Genomic DNA, 6590 nt, shown 5'->3' on the forward strand with positions numbered 1-6590 from the left:
CCAGGTCCATCTGTGTTGTCACAAATGGTAGGGTTTCCTTCCGAAGGATGAGCAGCCTTATTGATGCTAACAAATTAGTTGCCTATATAAAGGATTAGTCCGAGAATTAGAATGGTTGGAAAAATAAATATAAATTTTGTTGTTAAAAGTAATTACCAGGTGAGGGGCGTCCAATTCTTGATTTCAGCTGAGGTCACGGTCCCAGGGTCATGGGATCGAGCCCCATGTCACGTGCCATGCTGAGCATGAAGCATGCTTAAGATTCTCTCTCTCTTTCTCTGGCCTTCTCCTGTTCCTGTGCATGTGCACTCTAAAATTAAAAAAAAAAAAAAAATAGCTACCAGATGAACGTGCTCTGTTGGCTATGACAGAGTAGCTGGTACCAAACCATCATTTCCATGATAAATAATCGTAACAGTGGAGAAAGTATGGGGTAACTGCTCTTAGGTACTGGACCACAGGTACCAAAAGACTGTGACCCCTGAGGGAGAGGAAACTTATACAGGGAGTCTCACATTTCCCTGGCTAACTGCCAGGCTTGGGGATATGTGGGTGGGGAGCCCAGAGCATCCCGGTCCCACTAATGTGAGGAGGCAAAAAGGACTTCAGGTTTGGTGAAGCAGGCAAAACGTGTCGGGCCGACCTCAAGAGGAAGCAGCTATGCAGAAGGGGGAGCACCCGTCCCTGCTGAGGGTGGGCCGTGCCTATGTGGTGTGAACTACACAAGGATTAACCACACAAGTTGCTGTGCCCTGAGAGGACAGAAATATTGAAAACTGAGGGGGACTAGCAACTGCAGGAGTTCTGATTCTGTCAGAGTGGGGAGAGCTCACAAACACTTGAGTCCTTCAAGCTGAGAAACCAGAGAGGCCATGCCACAGAGTCAAACCACATCTCTTTTCACAGTATTCACCTAATATCTTATAATCTGTAACTATAATGATCCCAAATTTCTAAATTTTAGGTTAGATGAAAACGTCTTTTTTAACACATTACTCTTGAATAATAATTTAGAAGCATATGATTCAAAGTTGAGAGTTACTGTTCCTCATATTCTGAAGATATTACTAAGGGTTTTACTCTTCATTGTTGCTGTTGAAATATCTGCTCTCAGTCTAATTGCTGTTTCTTTGTAGCCAATCATTCCTTTCTTTCTTGCTGCTGTTGAGATATAATTTTTATCTTTGAGTGCTGATGTGTGCAGGCATGGCTTTCCTTTCCTCTTATTTCCTAGTTTTTATTTTTGTTTTTGATTAATTTCCCTTTATGCTGCTAGGGATTAAAAATTAATTTTGGAAAAAATTTCATCCATTATTCCTTTATCTATTGCCTCTCCTCCATTACCTCTATTGTCTCCTTCTTATTTTATCTTCCATATCTCTTAACTGCTCCTTAAAAATTTTCCCTCTTTGTCTTTCTGTGCTACATTTTGTGTAAGTTTGTAGCCTTTAGCTTCCAGTTGACTAATTCTCCCTCAACTATCTAATGTAACATTTAATACACCGCTGAGAAAAACCACATCTTAAAGTAAAATCTTCTCTAGATGTGATATAACAGAAACTATATTAAAGACATAATATTTGTATGGGTGAAAGAACTTTGAATTTGAGTGCTGCCAAGTTAGAGAGGCTTGATAAATACCTTGAATGCTCTAAGATCTACCCTAACAAAGCATAAAAGAGCATACACAAGTTCAAAATGACCAGCCAATAACTAAACTATCCACAAGAATAAATTAAAAAAAAAAAAAAAAGCACACACTCAGAAGAGAGGAACTGAAGAGAATTTAGTCTTGCTAACAAAAATGCCCAGTATAAAGTTGAAAAATTACTGGACATGCAGAGAAACACAGTCAAGAGAAAAAAAGTAGTCAACAGAAATTGATCTTGAGATGGCTCAGAGGTTTTAGCAAAGACTTTACAACAGGTAAATAAAGAAAATAAAGGAACATATGTGCACAATGAGTGAACAGATGGAGGAAACCTCATCTGAAAAGTGGAAATTATGAAAAAAGAACCAAGTAGGGATTCTAGAACTGAAAAGCATAATAAATAAAATTTTAAAATTTACTAGAGGGGCTTAAAAGATTGAAGATGACAAAAGGTATTGACAGTGAACTTGAAAACAGATAATGGAGATTAACCAGTCTGAAAAACAAACAAAAAAATACTGAAAAAAACTAGACAGAGCTTTAGGGAACTGTGAGACAGTCAAATGGTCTAAAGTGTAGAAGAGAGACCCAAAGAGAGAAGAAATGGAGAAAGGGGCTGAAAAGTATTGAAAGATATGATAGCCAAAGTTCCCAAATTTAATGAAAAATATTGGCTTATAGATTAGAGAATCTCAGCAAACCTCAAATTGCATAAATATCAAACAACAGTAACAATGAAATAACAAACTATTTAGACTCATCAATGTCAAATTGCTGAAAACTGAAGAGAAAGCAAAATCTCTAGAGCAGTGAGAGAACAAAGAAGCATTATATACAGGGGACAACAGTCTACATTAAAGCTGACTTCTCATTGAAATAATGGAGGCTAAAATAAAATGGAAGCACAACTTTTTTTTTAAGTGTATTTATTGTGTGTGTGTGTGTGTGTGTGTGTGTGTGTGTGTGAAAGAGGGAGGGAAGGGTGGAGGAGGAGGAGGAGGAGGAGAGAGAGAGAGAGAGAGAGAGAAAATAAGTGGGGGAGGGACGGGGGGGTTCAGAGGATCTGATGAAGCAGGCTCTGGGCAGCACAACTTTTAAAGTGCTAAAGGAAAATTTATGAACTCAATTCAATATCCAGCAAAAATAATCCTCACAAATGAAGGCAAAATGAAGATACTTCCAAATAAACCAATACAGTTTGTTGCCTGCAAAACCACACTAAGCATGCTAAAGAACGTTCCTATAGCTGATGGAAACTCAGATCTACAGAAAAGAATAAAGAGCACTAGAAATGGCAAATATATGACTTATTTTTCCTTTTCCTAATTCCCTGATGATACAATTGACTCTTTGAATGTACTGTTGTAAGATGGGGATTCGTGATGTATATAAAAGTTAAAGCTATGCCACATGCCAAGAAAATGAGGCTTCTATTCTCCTCTCAGGGCACATTAGTAAAGTTCCATTTTTTTATGTTTCATGCACTGAAAACCATGATCTTGACCAACCTTAAGAGGACGAGTCACTTGCCCAGGATCAGATAGCCAACTGGGACCAAATGGCCCAAGCTACTGAAGCTGTTGGCGCAGAATACCAGAGCGCAGGTGGGGCAGAGAAAAGGTATTTAGCGGATCCCTCTGACATTCCATGCACAATTTCTTGGGCAGCCCTGGGGATACAGTTTGGTGCTCATTTCAGATTGGGCCAACTGAAAGAAGTGTATGAACAGAGATACTGTGTAAGTCAGAAAAGGCAAGCCCAGTGAGAAAAAGGGTGGCTTCCCAGCAGAGGAAGAAGACAAGTGTGCTAGAAACCCCTCTCTGGGGTAAAGATGAAAGTCTGGAAGGAAGGTAAGGCCACGCAGTCTAAACAGCAGTCTAGAAAGCCAGGAAAACAGTTTCCTCCCTAACACCTCAATGATGTCTCCTAATTCCTGACCTGCTGACTGTCACCTGCACTCAGCACTCTCTGAGCTAGACAGGGGCCCAGCAGATGTAACTAAAATACAGGCTTAAGGCACCATTTCACAACTCATAGCTAAACCAGGTGAGGAAGCCCAGAGTGTGGCATAGAGGACCTCTGAAGAGTGATTTCTGAAGAGGACCTCTCTGAAGGGGATGAGTAAGGGAAAGGAACCTTAGATCAGCAAGGCAGCACATTCAATCAACTTCTTGCTGGGTAGATGCAAAATCTTCCCTGCCTGAAGCAAGAATATCTACGAAGAGAATCCAGGTTGTGGGAAAAGCCCTGAAGGGTAGTAATCACCACTGCTGCCCCCTCCCCACCCCCACCATTTACCTATCCTCAACTGTACAAAGAGCCCACATTTTCCTTGGGGGGATGTTGGAAAAGCACATCTTTGTAGTCAAGTCCAATATTAAGGCAAAGGTCGGCTATGCCTGGCAGCTGCATGAGAAGTTTAAACTAGGTCAGATTTTTTTTTTTAAGTTTATTTCTTTATTTTGTGAGACAGAACAAGCATGGAGGAAGGGGCAGAGAGGGAGGGAGAGAGAGAATCCAAGGGAGGCTCCATGCTGTCAATGCAGAGCTGGACACAGGCCTCAATCCCACAAACTATGATCATGACCTGGGCTGAAATCAAGTCAGATGCTTAACTGACTGAGCCACCCAGGCACCCCTAAACTAGGTCAGATCTGAAGTTGGAAGGGAAGCCATCATTACCCATTGAGACGAGGTTACTATTGTTCCCCAGCATGGCCTATATATATAGGACCTGTGCAGGATTCCATGGCCTCCACACCTCTTAGGTGAAAGTCCTAGCCACACCCCTGGACACTATGAAAGCCTGTTATACCAAATAGTCCTCCTCACTCTGTTGCCAGACCTGCCTATGATTCAAAGTGAAGAAGCAGGAGAGGTGCCTGGGTGGCTCAGTTGGTTAAGTGACTGATTCTGGATTCGGGCCCAGATCATGATCTCATGGTTCATGAGACTGACCCCGCGTGGGGCTCTGCACTGACAGCATGGAGCCTGCTTGGGATTCTCTCTCTTCCTCTATCTCTGTCTCTACCCCCACTCTCTCTCAAAATAAATTTAAATAACAAAGTTAAGAAGAAAACTGCCCCAAGGAAGGCAGGGAAAATGTCTTAATCCTGTTTTTGACTATAACCGTGGTACATGGATTGGTCTCTATCAAGCCAGCATCATTTGTCTACTGTCTAGGTCCTAGTCTGGCTATTATGGGATTTACAAGTAAAGCAAAAATAGAATTCCTAACCTTGAAGTGCTTTAAACTTAGGAAAATTACACATGAAAATAAAACACAAATACAGAATCATAGTGAGATCTGAGTTTTAGGCATTTGAAGATTATCTGATCTAACTGCATTATATTTAAGGATCTGAGTCCCTGGATTAACTCCTTGTGGTCTGAGGACAGTGTCAACATCATCTGGAAGTTTGTTAAAAATGCTGATGTTTGAGTTCCACCCTAGGCATGCTGATTCACAACCTGCATGTTTACAAGATCCCAGGTGATACGGATGCATATTCACTACTGAGAAGCACTGGGTTAAATGATCTAACCAGTGGTTATGTGGTTCAGTAATAGCAACAAACCAAGAATGAAACTTACTTTCCAAAACAAACCTGTCCTCTTACATTATCGAATGAGACTTCCCCTTCTTTGACTGAAAGTGGCTTTATTACAAATAATGGATGCCAGGGCCCCACCCTAAACTTCTTTCTTGGGGTGGTGTTCAGGCATTGTATTTTTCAAAACTCCCAGGTACAGTCAGGGTCAGAGGAATCTCAAGATGTCACCATAGGATAGATCAGGAAAGGTTTCAGGAAAGAGAATTGGGAATCTGGTCTTGAAGGATGGGCAGGATTTAGAAGTCAAGGAAGAAGAGGAGGCAAGGTATTCCAGATAAGGTAGGGAGTGTGATAGAGTGGGTGGGAAGTACCACAGGGAAAAAGGAAATGGAGAAAAGAGGCAAGGAGTCTTTTAGGAAGCAGGCAATCCAGATTTTTAGATGGAAACTCCTCATGACTAAAAAATGCTCAGAACTCTTTCAAATATGAACCATGAGGCTGGCCAAACTAAACATCTGTATGCCACATGTGAACAGCTAGATAGCATCTTTGCCTATATGCATGGGAAATCAGCCTGATACAAGACCGTTTTTCTTTTGAAAACTTCCCTTACTGAGGCCAAAGCAGTTCACCCAGTGACCAAGCACCTAAGACTCTGACCTCACTTCCTGCTCTCTTCTCACCGGCCTTTCTCCAACTCTTCATCTCATCTACTCCCTCTAGGGAGCTCAAGCTGTCTCTCATCCTGGGAGTCTTCTTTGGTCTCTCCTCTTCAAGGCTCCTGGGATTCCAGCCATCTCTGCCGTTGGCATACAGCAAGCACCACAGGACACTTAACACATGGATGTCTCTGCATTGCTACTTTGAACCTTTATGGATGTTAATTTCTTGGTGAATGAGTCATGGGTGGGGCAGAGAGGGACTGTCAAAAGACGGTTCCAGGTAAGACTGGGCACTTCTCCAGAGTCAGGGATGAACTGAATTCACTATGAACAAGGTAGCGGGGCAAAAGAAGAAAATGGATTCATTTTCCAAAACCCCTTGTTCTCAACCAGGGCCCGGAACAAAGACCTAAGAGCTAAGCCGACAGCGGTCTCTACTCCAAACTACGGTCTAAAAGTGAGGTTCCTGTTCTCCAGGAGACAAATGAGACTTTGCCCAAAACTCTGGGGACTCCAGCGGAGGAAAAAGGTCTCGGGGCACCCAAAATGGGTTGTTCGGCTAAGGGCTGTGGTCAGAATCCGAGTCTACCTCGCACGGGATGGGAAGACTTTTCTGCCTCTCAGCTTCCACCCTCCATGGACTTCAACGGAGTTAAATGGGCACGTGAGCTGAATGAGACCACGCCTGCTGTGCCCTCTCTGAACACCCCGGACGGTGGTGTG

This window comes from Hyaena hyaena, unplaced genomic scaffold, assembly GCF_003009895.1.
Source record: "Hyaena hyaena isolate Hyena2069 unplaced genomic scaffold, ASM300989v1 scaffold_579, whole genome shotgun sequence".
Taxonomy (NCBI): domain Eukaryota; kingdom Metazoa; phylum Chordata; class Mammalia; order Carnivora; family Hyaenidae; genus Hyaena; species Hyaena hyaena.